Source organism: Haliotis rubra, unplaced genomic scaffold (genome assembly GCF_003918875.1).
Source record: "Haliotis rubra isolate DU_JTF1 unplaced genomic scaffold, ASM391887v1 Scf718, whole genome shotgun sequence".
NCBI classification, from domain to species: Eukaryota; Metazoa; Mollusca; class Gastropoda; order Lepetellida; family Haliotidae; genus Haliotis; species Haliotis rubra.
The window spans coordinates 370,948-387,467 of record NW_025767433.1 but is presented as its reverse complement, the minus strand read 5'-3'; the positions used below and the strand labels follow the sequence as shown (position 1 = coordinate 387,467).

General features: G+C 41.1%; 1 protein-coding gene across 1 annotated transcript in view; it reads right to left on the bottom strand.

Moving 5' to 3' along the window:
* The window catches only part of LOC124259333, a 57,662-nt gene that overhangs the window by 38,531 nt on the left and 2,611 nt on the right, over positions 1 to 16,520 (bottom strand). The window lies entirely within an intron of this gene.

Genomic DNA, 16,520 nt, shown 5'->3' with positions numbered 1-16,520 from the left:
CGTCGTACTTGAGAATATTTCGCTCATATGACGACGTGCATGCGTGTGTATGTATATGTGCGGCTGTTTGTACTAGCCCAGACTTAAGCTGGTTTTATAGTGCTAGCCCACTGAGATACCATGCCGCAGTGGAGCATGAATACCCCACTCAGACACATTATACTGACTTCGAGCCGACCAGTCCTTGCTGTACCCATTAATGCCGAGCGCCAGACAGGGACCAACAAGTACCATATTCTAATGTCTTTTGGTGTGTCGCGGTCGGGGATCGAACCCGCGACCTTCCGCTCTCCGGGCGGACGCTCTAACCACTACACCACGGAGGCGGTTCTGTCAGCCTCGACACATGGAACGGTATAGTGTATGGATGCTTAACGTTAAATCTTTTTGAGTAACTTAAAATGTAGCTTGTGCAGTCAGTCATATCTGAGACGGTAATGGCTTCATGCTTGTTGATTTAAGACGCTTGGGAAAGCACAACCGTCAAAAAACTGGGTCGATTCAAAGACATATTACTGGACATAACTCTTTTTCATCGTGGATTTCTCAGTTGTTAGATTCTGATATCTAACATGAGAAGCGAGAAAAAAAATCCTTTTTAAAAATTGTGGTCTGGTCTGGTTGTCGTTTAACGCCGCACTGAGCAACATTCCAGCTACATTGCGGCGGTTTGTAAAAGATAGAATTTGGACCAGACAATCCAGTGAGCAACGTCATGAACATCGATCTACACAGTTAGGATACGATGTCATGTGTCAACCAAGTCAGTGAGAGTCTGACCACCCGATCGCGTTAGTCACCTCTTACGACAAGCATCGGTTGCTGAAGACTAATTCTAACCCGAATCTTCACGGGGGTTTGAAAATTAAGCACTTGGTCTTTGATTTTATCGTCTTGTCGTCAGTGTAGATTACCTGTATATCCCACATTAATACTGACTGACTGACTGAGTTTGGTTTTACGCCGCTTTTGGCAATATTCACGGCGGGGGACACCAGAAATGGGCTTCACACATTTTACCCATGTGGGGATTCGAACCCGGGACTTCGACGTGACGAGCCAACGCTTTAACCACTAGGCTAACACCCCCACAACATTTATAAACATTACAGAAATTAACATATCACAAATAGACGGCTTGTGTTAGAGTGAGTGAGTTAGTTAAGTTTTACACCGCTTTAAGCAATTTTCCAGAAATATTACGGCGGGGGACACCAGAAATGGGTTCGTACATTTTATCCACGCAGGGAACCGAAACCTGGTCTTCGGCGTGACAAGCGAACGCTTTAACCACTAGGCTACCCCACAGCCCTTAAGGTCGCGCTAGCTCCACTAAAACATGGATTTCTCATTCAGGCATAGTATACTGACTCCTATCGGACAGTCGTCAGGCAGTTTTAAAGCTTGTCTATTATCGTCTTCTCAACGGGCGAATTAGTTAATATTTACCATCCTATTGGCAATATTTCAACCATATCGTGACGAGAAAACTTTAAAACAATAATTTTATATATATATATACACGTTTTTATCATTATCAAAATGACATTTCTACCTTATCTAACCGTTGACGTTTTTAACCAATCAATATAACGTTTCTACACCCTAAGGATACCATTTACCCAATTATACCTCATACATTTTCATGCGGGATCATTAATATTATTTCCTTTCCGGCTGCAAATCTATATTGCAATATGGGGCGGTGGGGTAGTCTAGTGGTTAAAGCGTTGGCTCGTCACGCCGAAGACCCGGGTTCGAATCCCCACATGGGTACAATGAGTGAAGCCCATTTCTGGTGTCCCCCGCCGTGATATTGCTGGAATATTGCTAAAAGCGGCGTAAAACCAAACTCAGTCAGTCAGCTATATTGCAATATAAGTATCACAGCGATAGTGATTGAAATATTCCAGTACACACGGACTAGTTGACTCCTGCAGTACCTCAGTTTTATTATGAGTTCAGAAGCATACACATATGGAGAAGAAACAAGGTTCTTGAAAACCTAAAACAACGCTAAAACTTTGAAGCCCCGTAAAATCTCTAACTTCGACCATACGTTCCCAGTTGGTGAAAATCGCGTTGTCCAATGCTTCTTGTGTCCTTCTTTCCTTATCTAATAGGTGTCGCAGTCTGTCCAAAATTCAGTTTGGTTCTTAAACTGTTTTTAATAAGCGATTATAAGTATTTAACTCATCAAGTACAAGAAGCGAATCGAACGTAGCAATATGATGAAAACGATATGAAGTTTGATGTACAAGTACTGATGGGAAAAAAAGTTTTATAACAGGACTTATATTTAATCACAGTTTATATGTCATGTACGTTTTCACCGGAAATTATTTTGCAGCCAAAGTGCTAAAAAGACTTTTTATTTAAACAAAAATCTACATTAAAGAATCTGAATGGTTTATTTTGATTTAACATGAGTCCTGTAATAAAACTGAAATTAAGATAACATAATGTGTCAATATAAGTATGGTCATCCCAAACGGGTAACACGATGCATAGTCCTAATTCATACACCCAATCCACAAATAAGGTCTCCAGTTTTAGAAACGGAAGACAGGCAGTATCTTGTGTAACCTCCGCCCAACTGGACGACGTTTTGAACTCTCGTCCTCATTGAGTGCACAAGACGCTGAATCCCATGTTGGGTCAACCTGTTCTATTCTTGTTGCAATGTTTGCTCTAATTCATCAATATTCTGGAATGGCGGATCTCTCAAGAACCTTACTCCCCAGAATGTCCCAAACATGGGTTCAAATCAAGGCTTCTGGCTGGCCACGGAACGGTGGTAATGGCGCCTTGGTACAGGAAAACAATGACTGCGCGTGCGCGATGTGAGTGTGTGAGTTTGGTTTTACACCGCTTTTAGCAATATTCCAGCAATGTCACGGCGTGGGACACCAACAATAGGCTTCACACATTGTACCCATGTGGGGAATCGAACCCGAGTCTTCGGCGTGATGAGCGAACGCTTTAACCACTTGGCTACCCCACCGGCCTACGTGCGCCATGTGACCTGGCGTTGTCAACCACAAAGACTGGCCTTGTTAATAGGGAACAATTATCAAAGTGAGGCACTACATGCCTCCTGAAGATGTCTTCTTGGTATCTTTATCCATTCAGATTTCCTCTCACTGTGACAAACTGAAGTTTGTAATCATTCGACAAAAATCGGCTCTCGTCTGAAAAATGGATCTTTCTCCAAGAAGCCAGGTTCCACCGATACCGGTCACGGCACCACCGTAATCGTGCATCCATGTGGGTACCTGTCAACAAAGGTCGTCGGACATGACTCCTTGCCTTATACCCAACTGTTTTTAACTGATTTCTGACAGTTTTATGACAGAGTTGCTGATGTGGAAGCCATTGCCGGTTTAACATTGGACTTTGTGCAAAGGGAAGTCGCCGAACAAGTCTAAGTAGGGCTGCGTCTTGTCTAGCTGACGTCTTGCGTGGTCTGCCTGAACGATGCAATTTGTCTCACGGTGATATTTCCTCACTAATCGACTGATTGTTGAGGGTGGTGACCTAATTGCCTGGCTATTTGTCTCACGGTGATATTTCCTCACTTATCGTCTGCTTGTTGAGGGTGGTGACCTAATCGCCTGGCTATTTGTCTCACGGTGATATTTCCTCACTAATCGTCTGCTTGTTGAGGGTGGTGACCTAATCGCCTGGCTATTTGACTCACGGTGATATTTCCTCACTAATCGTCTGCTTGTTGAGGGTGGTGACCTAATCGCCTGGCTATTTGTCTCACGGTGATATTTCCTCACTAATCGTCTGATTGTTGAGGGTGGTGACCTAATCGCCTGGCTATTTGTCTCACGGTGATATTTCCTCACTAATCGTCTGCTTGTTGAGGGTGGTGACCTAATCGCCTGGCTATTTGTCTCACGTTGTTATTTCCTCACTAATCGTCTGATTGTTGAGGGTGGTGACCTAATCGCCTGGCTATTTGTCTCACGGTGATATTTCCTCACTAATCGTCTGCTTGTTGAGGGTGGTGACCTAATCGCCTGGCTATTTGTCTCACGATGTTATTTCCTCACTAATCGTCTGATTGTTGCGGGTGGTGACCTAATCGCCTGGCTATTTGTCTCACGGTGATATTTCCTCACTAATCGTCTGATTGTTGAGGGTGGTGACCTTATTGCCTGGCTATTTGTCTCACGGACAACCCGGCATTAACCATACCTATAACTTGCCATCTTTTGGCTGACGTTAACTGAGGGGGTCCCATAGAGTGGTTTAGACAATAAGTATGCGTTTAGCTCAGTTTTAGCTCAGAGGGGATGATAATTCAAACAGTATTTTCATAACACGAGGGGTGCAAGTATTTTATATGCTTCTCACGTGTTACCTGCAGCGCGTGCATCGTGATTTGTTGCGTTTGAGACACGTAATTGGTTTCAGAAATACAGTTCGCTCTACCACCATGTATATTGTAATAAAAGCACACTTTCGGCCTGAACTCTAAAACGTCAAAGCTCTCGGACGCAAACGTCTTCGTCCTTTTTCTAAGATGCTAAATCTAATACTTTCTAAAGATAATAACAAGTAATCTAAGGCAGAAAACAAACGACGGTGTCGGTAACCTAAGTTAAGAAACCCATCTCAGGGCTAACTGATGCGCTGTTCTATTGACGTGTCTACCCACCGCACCCCTCACCCCGACACACACACGTTAAGACGAACGTTACCAGAAAAAACGAATGATAAACAGTTAAACAGTTTGATGACAGTCTACGTTCGGGTGAAATATCTTCTCTAAATTCTTTTAATTACATCTGTAATTAACGTAAACCATATGGGGCAATATGAACGTCGCATTTCTACTACCAACGTAAGTTTAGATCAGTACATCCAGATGAAGCTGACTAGTCAAGCGACATTCCACGATTGCATTGTGGGAATGTAAACATCGCGAGCGTTACCGTGTCGCTGTACAAGTGTGAGTGGAACTGAGACATTTTATCCGTCGGAAAACATAAACGTTATGCTTCCATCAGTGATGTTAGCTGAGTGAAGCAACTGCAAACCAAGAAACGGGATGCAAAGTAGTCTACTGCAGACAGCTGTACGAGGCGATGGCAACTGACATGCATCATAACGTCGGTTACATTGTGATGTAATTCAAAAGTGTTCGATTACGTGGGGGTGGGGGGGGGTGGGGCTAGAATACATTGTGACGTAATGCAATAAGTGCACATTATCGTCTGATAAAGTACTGTCGGCGCCTTTCATCTTACACCGGAGCATCTTAGAATATTGTTTCATGTTAGAATGTTGTTATATGGATTTTTTTAATATACCAGGGGTTCAAATTATTTTTAAAAAGCCACTTGCCACAGGGCAAGTGACTTTAAGAAAGTAACTTGTCCTGACTAGACTTCATCTTGCCCTGATTTTATGACATAATTATGATGATGTAATTATGAAAGAAGAAATCACCATGGTATTTGATGTTAATGTTTAATGGACTATTTATTGAAAAGTGATAAATAGCAAAGAAAGATAACTCTACTTTATAATCATTGCGAAATTTAATAGCTACATTTTGAGCTGATATGAAATTAAATCAAAGTTTTTTTGCAGTTTGAAACCATAAGTGGAAATTATCTAGTAGCCCACGGACAAGTAAGATACCATTATTTGATTGCCCAAAATGAAAACTGATTTGTCCCGGACGAAAATAGGACGATTTAATTCTTCTGAAAAAGATGAATTTCACCTAAATATGAATGCATTTGAAACTTTCTTTTCGTGATTTGCATAAAGCTGTGTAGTTAAGCTTTCTTGTAAACTAATGCCTTCTAACATATCTTTGATAGTTTTGAAGTAATTCATAAAGGTAGGAGGGTAACGTTTCTTTTGGTGTCTAGTGTATATACACTCGTGGTTAAGGCGACCAGGGCTCGGTTCCCTAGTTGGATAAAATGTGCGAAGCCCGTTTCTGGTGTCCTCCGTCGTGATATTGCTTGAACAATGCTTAAAGCGTAAAGCTAAACTTACTCACTCTACAACTTAAGACTTCGCAATCCATTAGACTTCAAAGCTATAAGCCGTCGTGCGCGCACACAGTGACACACACAGTGACACACGCACAGACACACACATAAACACACGCACGCACGCACACACACGCACGCAGGCACATGTAGCTTTATAAATGCTGCACTCGTGAATGTGAGACAAATCCCAATGTACATCACCTAGATGTGATGTCACTGGGTGATCAACATCTTTGAAAAACAACTTAGTTGCTCAAAGACATTAAATACGACCAAATTTCCTCGCTTCATTTACAGGTATTCGGTGTTCTGTACAAAGATTCTGTTCTGCACAATTGAGAAAGAGGACATCTATTTGTGATGTGTTAATCTATTAAATGCTTGTTAGTGTGGCACGTACAGGTGAACAACACGATGAGATCCCGTGGACAGAAAACGCTCCTCGTTGGAGATGGCCCTGGTATGCGGGTGTTTAAAATGTGTCACTGTGTCATCGTCCGTTGGATCGTTGGTCATGCTATCAACCACTAGATATTCTATCCCAGACTCAGAATAAAGTAGGTGAAACATTTCTGACTGCTTCGTAGAACAACATTCAAGACACATCTTCGCTCTTAGGAGACCATATAAAATCAAAGCCCGAATTCCCTCAATTCTCAAAAAGGATTTTCAACTTTATTCTAATTTTAGATGTCAAACCTACTTACCAAGAAATCCACACGGAGGAAGGGTTATTTCTCTTTATGCGTATCTGAATCCAATGTTTCTATTTTGTACAAAAAACAAACACGCTCAGAAGTGATTGAGTCTAAATAATGGTTTATTGCAACCGTGCATCATTAATATTCATAATGTTTATGTTTTGACAACGTACATTTAAATTTCGAGAATGCATACACATCTGCAGTAATGAGTGAAGTTACAACAGCAACAAGAGCTGGCAACAGTCTTTGGTAAATTCGCAGCACGTTTGCGTCGTGTGGATGGTGCTGAGATTAATCAAATTAAGTCAATTAAGTTTACAGGCCCGTGGAATTTGTATAAGACAATACAGGCAATTTAGTCACATTCTGAATGTCGAAGATAATGAAAACTGAATGTCAGGAAAGAATGAGAATACTACAAAAATATAGTTGACAAATTCAGTGCTACCATTACCAGTAAACCAATCTACATTCCTATCGGTAAATATTGATGACATTTAAGGAAACCGGTAGATATTAGGAACGAACTATCGCAATAGTCATACATTCTGACCATGACAAATATTACAGGTCACTGTCGCGTGCAATAAGAAGACATCCATTACATAGCCCCCTTGTATTATACAACTTTGAACACAACACCATACAACGCCCTACCTAAATGTACAACTGTGTTGATTTGGCCATCGAATGTGTATAAGATCCTCTCACTGATGTATCGAAGTGTGATAGAATATAAGCTCATTGATCTTGGTGTCTTCAGTATTTTTTGTGAAACTAGTTTCGGCAGTACATAAGCTCGGGCTTTATTAAAGTTCAAGTTTATTGTTATTAAACAGTGCTGTCTTCGCCACTTACTTTCATGTTTTAACCTAAAATACCCTTAGACAATATATAACAGTAAATATGTAATTGATGTTCAGAAACATCGATGCAAGGCAATATATACTTGTGAGGTCCACGGTTCCGGTGTGCACGAGACCGATGAAGTAGACTTTGTGGAAGCAGCAGAAGCAGTCGATCTCATCTCCCAGGAGCTCCTCCACAGCCCATGTCTCTATCGGGCAAACATCCGCCACGTCGATCCAGTCTTCAGAAAGTTTGCCTTTGGACGCGTCGTGCTTAGAAGTAATAAACGAAAATATCTTATTTCTAAATGTTTCAGGTCAGAAACAAGACAGCTATGGAGAGTAGAATCAGACTAAAAGTGACAAATTCTCTCCAAAGAATGTCCAAACGTCCCCACACATACGAACAATTGCATGTAGGCCACCATGCACTTCTTCTGTGCAAGTGGGTATGGCAGCATTGGGAATAGTTGCAAAATCATGAGTGTTTGGTTTGGGGTAGGGCAAGCTGGACTTCAAAGTTACAAGGCAACATCAAATTTCACTGGGAAATGCTTTCCTTCGTTAACAATGTATTATCAATTTCATAAGTATTACATGCACATCATGTGCCAAATGGTTTATCTCGGGGCGGTGGCGTAGCCTAGTTGTCACAGCGTTCGCCAAATACCGAAGGCACGGGTTCGATGCTCTACATGGTTACAATATGTGAAGCCCATTTCTGGTGTCCCTCGTCGTGATATTACTGGAATATTGCTAAAAGCGGCCTAAAACTAAACTCACTCACTCACTCAAATGTTTTATCAACATAAGAAACAAGTGATTCCAAAACTGTTTCAGATCTGCAGTCAGGGAGTCAGTGTAAATTGCAATCGATGTAAACTAAAACGCAAAGAAACGCAAAATGAATAAAAACGCAAAAACAACGTATATTCTTCATCAAATCCACAATCTGTGATTCAGGAAGGAGACTGACTGTTGTCAATCAATTATGCCTTCGGCAATGAGTTTGAAATTCCGTTCAGTTTTTTTCAAACAGATGAACAATCACAATTTAACAAAACGCAGCTACTTGCTTACCATGTCTCCCGAACGCACCAATATACAGCACGTGAAACATGCGTGCATTAGAAATAAAAAGGCAGGGTTTTTGTTCGAATTTCAGACAGACAGACAGACAGACAGGTTTTATTCAGTAATGTAGGCACAGTGGCCCATAGTACAGTTGAATTTTCATTTTAACAAATATTGGTCACGTGACACGAAATTATGGTTTTACATGTGATTTAAGGATGGACATCAAATGTTTTATGAAAATGGCAGCTGATTTAATAGTGTCATCGTTATTAGAATTAAGTATTTTATATATCGTTTGTGGGGCATCATTAAAGCATTTTAGATACTTCTTTCGGCCAGCAGAGAATGCCTCACAGTCTAATAATAAGTGACGTTCGTCTTCAGTTTTACCAGAAGAACAATGAGAACATGATAAATCTTCCAATGTATTTTTATCTTTCTATAACGCTGTATTTTTAAGGCATGTAGAGAGATTCTAAATTTACAAAAATTTCTTAAAAGGGACTTATCATTAAGGACCCTAATATATTTTCAGGTCCGAACATCGATTTACATTGTGAATAATGACTTAGAAAACTCGATGAATTTACTGATGCGTGCCAATTCTGAATATATATATCTTTTATTCGTTGCTTAAAAGTTAACAAAAACATTTTTATATCACCAACATCTTGCTTAAACCAAACATAAGAAAACCCGCTTGAAAATAACACATTTCGGACACCAGAAGCCCAAGAATACTTTCCACGTTTGTCTGGGGATAATAATAATTGATAGCTTTGATAGGGGTAGCGATAATCAGGCATTCTTATAAGTTTAATCCAGTATCTGATAGCTCTCATTTGACTCTCAATATGCATGCTATAGCGGCCTGTATCGCCAAGTACGGCTTTGTTGGAAGCAAATTTACCTACAGTAAGAAATCTTTTAAAATATGATGCATGCACATTTTCTATAGCTTCGAAATAGTTTACTCCCCAAATTTCAGATCCATATAACAATATTGGTGCTATTTTAGTGTCAAAAAGTAAGCAAGCAGAGTCAAATGAAATAAACTTATTAGCCTTAAACAGTTTAAAATAGGAAATAATGCCTTCTTAGCTTGTGCTGCAAGGGTTTTAGATGCCATGGACCAATTTAATCGGCTGGAAAATAGAAGACCCAAATATTTATAATATGAAACAACATTAATACTTTTGCCACGGAATAACCATTTTTCAGAATGTGCCACTATACCCCCATTTCTAAAGACAACTATGTTAGATTTTTCCATATTCAACTCTAGTCCCCATGTGTCACAAAATGTTTGAAGAATATTTATCTGTCTCTGCAGTCCGTTTACCATGAATGAAAACGTAACAATATCATCTGCAAAGAGAAGCAAAAGTAAATCTTTGATTTGGGGAGTAACAAATATTCCATTATTACACGATTTATACATATCATCTACAAGTTCATTAATAAAGAAGATGAAGAGTACGGGGCTTATTACACAGCCTTGTCGCACACCAACGGAAGTGTTAAACGATTCAGTGTTGCCAGAATTAGTTCTAACACAGGCTGCAACAGAGTCATACATGCTTCTTAAAATATTATACATTTTGCCATGGCATCCTTTGGTATGTAACATAAATAGCAATTTCTTACGGTCAACAAAATCAAAGGCTTTCTTAAAGTCGATGAAAGCGCAATAGAATCTCCCTCTTGGTCTGCAGAGGTACTTTGTACATAATGACTGTAATATAAATAAATTATCAGTTGTACTATAATCGGATCTAAAACCAGCTTGAGCCTCGTCAAGTAGCTCGTTTAGATCAACCCAGGCGCGTAAACGCTTTTCTAATATATTAGCAAATAATTTTCCAGAAATGTTTAGAAGAGATATTCCACGATAATTACATGGTTCTGATACACTCCCAGACTTGAATAAAGGGACAATCATACCTATATTCCATACCGATGGGAATTTACCACTATCAAGAACTACATTAAATAAATCTTTCAAATATGACACTAAAGAAGTAAAAGTAGATTTGTAAAATGAGGGAGGGATTCACTTGCTACTGAAGTTAGAGAAAGATCCGGAAAGATGCCCCGACTCAGCGAATCAGAGAGAAACAATGCTGTCGGTCGTTTGGAATCTGGTGAATCATTTTCTGCAGTAGCCAGAGTGTTCAACATGGCGCCAAGCACCATAACGAGACTGTAGAACCGATATCAGCACCAAGGAACCACACGTGATCGACCCAGATTCGGAAGACCAAGTGTGACCACCAGGGGGAAGGACCGGTACATTAGGTTACGTCATCTACGGAATCGAACCACAACTGCGTCCTCTACAGTATCCAACATACCGGGACCAAGGTCTAAGACTTTGTCTTGGATCATTTAGAACTTCTCCAGTTGATAGTATCTATGTCGAGGCAGATGAGCCTTCTCTTACCCAACGCCGTATAAAATTATCTTTACATTATATTACCAAACTCTATTCTAACGAGTCGAATCCTGCATATAACTGTGTTTTCAATCCTCTTTAAGAGGATTTATATAACAAAAAGTCTTGTCTTGTTCCGCCTCTTGGACACAGAATTAAACCATTCATTTCTGCTGCCGGCATTGTGCTGGAGAATATATCTCCTTCTCGCCTTCTTTCTTCTCCTCCTTGGCAATTGGTGAGACCAGCAGTTGACTTAACATTAACCACATTTAAAAAATCAGACTCAGACTCAGAAAAAAAATCACATTTAAAAAATCAGAAACTAATGAGTTACAGTATAAACAAGAATTTAGTCAATTGAGAAATAAAAATAATACATATAAATCCTTATTTACAGATGGGTCCAAGGATGGTGGCGCAGTGGCTTGTGCCACTGTCATTGGATCCAGAGCAATCTCTTCTCGATTACCAAATAACAGCTCTATTTTCACAGCAGAAGCTAACGCCATATTAACAGCTCTTAAATATATCATTTTATCGGATTCTCTTTCTTGCCTTCGGGGTATAAAAAATATCTCTTGTAAACATCCACCTTTAATTGAAATAATTGAATTGGATAATGATCTTGCAACTGGCCAATACGACATCGTCTTTTGTTGGTTACCCAGCCACGTTGGCATTTCTGGGAACACAATGGCCGATTTTGCTGCCAAGTCAGCACTCAACAAATCTGTGACACCACTTCTTATTCCATACTCTGATTACAAAGCTAGCATTAGAATTTACATCCGTGATCTGATGCAAAAGAAGTGGGACACCCAAGTAGGTATTAACAAATTACATGAAATAAAACCCTATATTGGTTACACCTACTTGGGTTGTCAGTCCAGATTTGAAGAGGTCATCATGCGACGCTGTCGCATTGGTCATACAAGGTATACTCACAAATACTTGTTGAAAGGTGAAGATCCTCCGTTTTGTATCCCTTGTGATGAGAGAGTCACAGTCAAGCATCTCCTGCTTGACTGTGTTGAATTCTCCATCATAAGGGATAAGTATTTCAATGTGAAAACAGTTAAGGATCTTTTTAACACTGTTAATTTTCATTTAATTATTGGCTTTTTAAAAGAAATTGATTTAATAGATGAATTTTGAATAATATGTTCTGTAGATAGATGTATTTTAATGATTGGTAGTTTACATTAGTAACGTGTATTGTTAGTGGCTGTACCCTCAAAGGGGGTTAAAGTACTTTAAAATTATTGTCCCCCTGAGAGGGTACGTAAGTCCCAAAACACTTCAAGTAAATTTAAGTCTACCAAGTTTTTAATCGTAGTATTTTTGTCATTTTAAGGTATGGCTAAATGTATAAACGCCAATGGCTGAAGGGATGGTATAAATCCAACTAGGGTCCATGCAGGTAGCAAAGGTACTGTAAGTCCCCATGGTCCCTAGTATGGTGATCTACCTTCAGTTGTTGGCGATCTATTGCCTGTGTTTATCTTGTATTGTCCTAATAGTGCTATTAGTTTTAACCTTCCACACTAGTTGTAAATCTAATTGTGATATTCTAGTTGTTTTACTGTCCTTCGATGACAGGTTTTATAATATACACATATTTCAATGTAAAATGTTCTCGTCACGATATGGCTGAAATAGTGCCGATGTGACGCTAAATATTAACTCACTCACTCACTCCAACATACCGGGCCTGCGTAGGATATCGGCCCAGACAGTGAGGAACAGATGGCGAGAAGCAGGACTTCGGGCTCAACGTCCTGTTCATGGGGTCACTTTGACAGCACAGAACCGTCAACAACGTCGTCAATGGTGTCAACAACGTCGTCAATGGCCGCAACTGTGTTGGAGAAGAGTGTGGTTCAGTGACGAATCCAGTTTCCTACTCTATCGTTCAGGTGGAAGAACTCGAGTTTACAGACGTCAGGGACAACGTTTTGTGCCATGCTGAATCCAAGAAGTTGACAGGTTCGGCTGTGGGAGCGTTATGGTAAGGGCAGACATTTCACACACTGGAAAAACAGATCTTGCCCGTGTGCAGGGCAATCGGAGGTACACAGACGAGATCCTGAGACCTCACGTCCTACCCATCACCTGGACCGCCAATGTCATTTTAAAGCATGACAACGCCCGGCCACATGCAGCTCGACACACAACAGCTTACCTTCTGGCAAACAACGTCCAGGCTCTGCCTTGGCCGTCAAAATCGCCGGATTTGAATCTCATAGAGCACCTATGGGATGAGTTGGACCGACGTGTACTTCAACGTCAACAACAGCCGCAGACACTAGAACGATTGGCTCAAGCACTTCAGGAGGAGTGGGCCAACATTCCCCAACGTGTCATTCAGACCCTTGTTGGGTCCATGGCAAGGCGATGCCATGCTCTTCTTGATGCCAATGGTGGGCATACGCGATACTGACCACGTTGATGACCTTGACCTTTGAATGTGACATTTTAACCCTGCTGTAATGACCTCGACTTCTGTGTTCTCCATGCCACTCCGTACGTCTGTGGGCCACCTCGGATTCGTGTACATCTGGCTTGCGGTATGTGCTACTTCCAAAGGGACAAACGACCCGATCGGTTCTCGGCATACGCTTCGCGCGATAGCTTGCTTCCTGGCATTGTTGTGTTCCATACCTATGTGCCTGTGTATCTCTAATTGGAGTGCACCTTTGCCGGTGGTTTTCATCTGGGGGAAGCCCCTGTTTGGAGGAGGGTGTAGAGTGGTCCAAACCCCATCTACATACTGTTGTTGTTTTTCTGCACTGGACTTTCTGCGACTATGCTTGTCGTAAGAGGCGACTAACGGGATCGGGTGGTCAGGCTCGTTGACTTGGTTGACACATGTCATCGGTTCCCAATTGCGCAGATCGATGCTCATGCTTTTGATCACTGGATTGTCTGGTCCAGACTCGATTATTTACAGACCGCCGCCATATGGCTGGAATATTGCTGAGTGCGGCGTAAAACTTAACTCACTCACTCACTCACCCACTTAACCCTTCCTCCACCGACACAGGGTGCGATGCAACCCACGGCAAACATGTTGCCCAATTCGGTCGATTTCTACGACGAGCAATGGGGGCTGTGGACACATTCTACCCCGGGTCCACACGGTGGAAGAGCTATCACCGTTACCCAGCACTCACTACAAAGAGGCTGTTCTTCACGAACGCCTCGACTGAAGAGGAGTATATTTGGTATACCATTTATTTCTGGGCTTGCCTATTGCCCCGCTGTTTGTTGCGCTCACAGAGAAACATTCAGGGGTGAGTGAGTTGAATTTTACGCTGCAATCAGCAATATTCCAGCTATATGGCGGCGGTCTGTAAATAATCGAGTCTGGACCAGACAATCCAGTGATCAACAGCATGAACATCGATCTGCGCGATTGGGATACGATGACATGTGTCAACCAAGCCAGCGAGCCTGACCACCCGATCCCGTTAGTCGCCTCTTACCACCGGAAAGGGCGGCTGAAGACCAATTCCAAGACCGTGTTGTCAGGTCCAGATTCGATTATATAAGTACAGACCGCCGCTATATAGCTAGAATATTGCTGAGTGCAGCGTGAAACTAAATTCACTCTCTCACTCCAAATGGCTTTCCAACGTCCATTTACTTTCTGTCAGAAGTCCTAAGCGATGTCCATGCGAGAGATAACAAGCATTTTGTAAAGCAATAGCAGATTCAAATTATACAAATTTGTTCAAAACAAAATAACAACAACAAAAACTTTTAGGATGCGAAAAGTTTACTTCAACTTTGCAGAAAATGAACTGTGGCAAATCTTAGTTTTCATTACATCTATTGAGCTGCGAAGGTCTTGGAGTTTTGACAATCACGAATATCTGGATATTTATGAATGTATTAATATAAAATATCCACGTGACATATTACATTTCAGTTTCGAGAATGTACACATTCTTCACTGTTCTCGACTTGCTTCAAACCTTTGTTCGCAGTGGCAACAGCAACAGCACGCGCTTGCAACTGATACCCTATAACCCGCTGCACGCTTGTGTCTCCTGGGTCTATCTGTAATAATCAAATTAATTTTACAAAATATAATGTATAGGGATATGTGTGTATGAGAAATGAACCGTATGTAAGTTTCCGTGTTATCTCACCAAACAGTTTCCGTGTTATCTCATCAAACAGTTTCCGTGTTATCTCACCAAACAGTTTCCGTGTTATCTCATCAAATAGTTTCCGTGTTATCTCATCAAACAGTTTCCGTGTTATCTCATCAAACAGTTTCCGTGTTATCTCATCAAACAGTTTCCGTGTTATCTCACCAAACAGTTTCCGTGTTATCTCACAAAACAGTTTCCGTGTTATCTCACCAAACAGTTTCCGTGTTATCTCATCAAACAGTTTCCGTGTTATCTCACCAAACAGTTTCCGTGTTATCTCACCAAACAATTTCCGTGTTATCTCACCAAACAGTTTCCGTGTTATCCCACCAAAAAGTTTCCGTGTTATCTCACCAAACAGTTTCCGTGTTATCTCACCAAACAGTTTCCGTGTTATCTCACCAAACAGTTTCCGTGTTATCTCACTTAAAAGGAAAATGCTTCCACATTCCAAAGCATAACCCTATCGTCATTTATCACTGATTAAGACGTCATTTATTTACCAGTGACTGTTAATTGCTTGAAGCAAACGAACACTTGTTGTTTTTGTTCGTTTTATAGAGTTGACATTAGTGAAGACGCTTGCACGGAAATGCGTAAAGTAGATGAGAATACCAATCGAATAATATCTGACAGTAAATATGTGTTTGTTGTTTAGAATTTCAGAAAATCAGCGATGGAAGACAATGCATACCTTTTAGGTCCACGGTTCCCGTGTGCACGAGACCGACGTAGTAGACGTCGTGGAAGCGGCAGAAGCAGTCGATCTCGTCTCCCAGCAGCTCCTTAACAGCCCACGACTCGATGGGGCAAACATTCTTCACGTCAATCCAGTCTTCAGCGATTTGGCCTTTGCTGGCGTCGTGCTTCAGATGGAAAAAAGAAAATATCATTTTCTAAATGTGTCGGTGCCTCTTTAGGTTATCATGAACAAGAAGACATGGCCATCAATATCCCCCACCATTGTGTTCTGTTCCTATTTGGTTCCTGTTTTTAACTCCACCACAACATTCGTGTCCTGAAACACATACCAAATTTGGATTCCCTATCTGTAACGGTTACTGAGAAAATATGCCCCCATTGGGGATAACGTGCACTAAGTCAAGAAACACATGACAAGGGTCATAACTCTGTGAAGAAACGTAACGCGGTGTTCGTGTTCGAGCTCCACCACGACATTCATGTCCTGAAAACACATACCAAATTTCCCTATCTATAACGGATTTTGAGAAAATCTGTCCCCATCATCTCGGACGGACGGACAGAGCTCA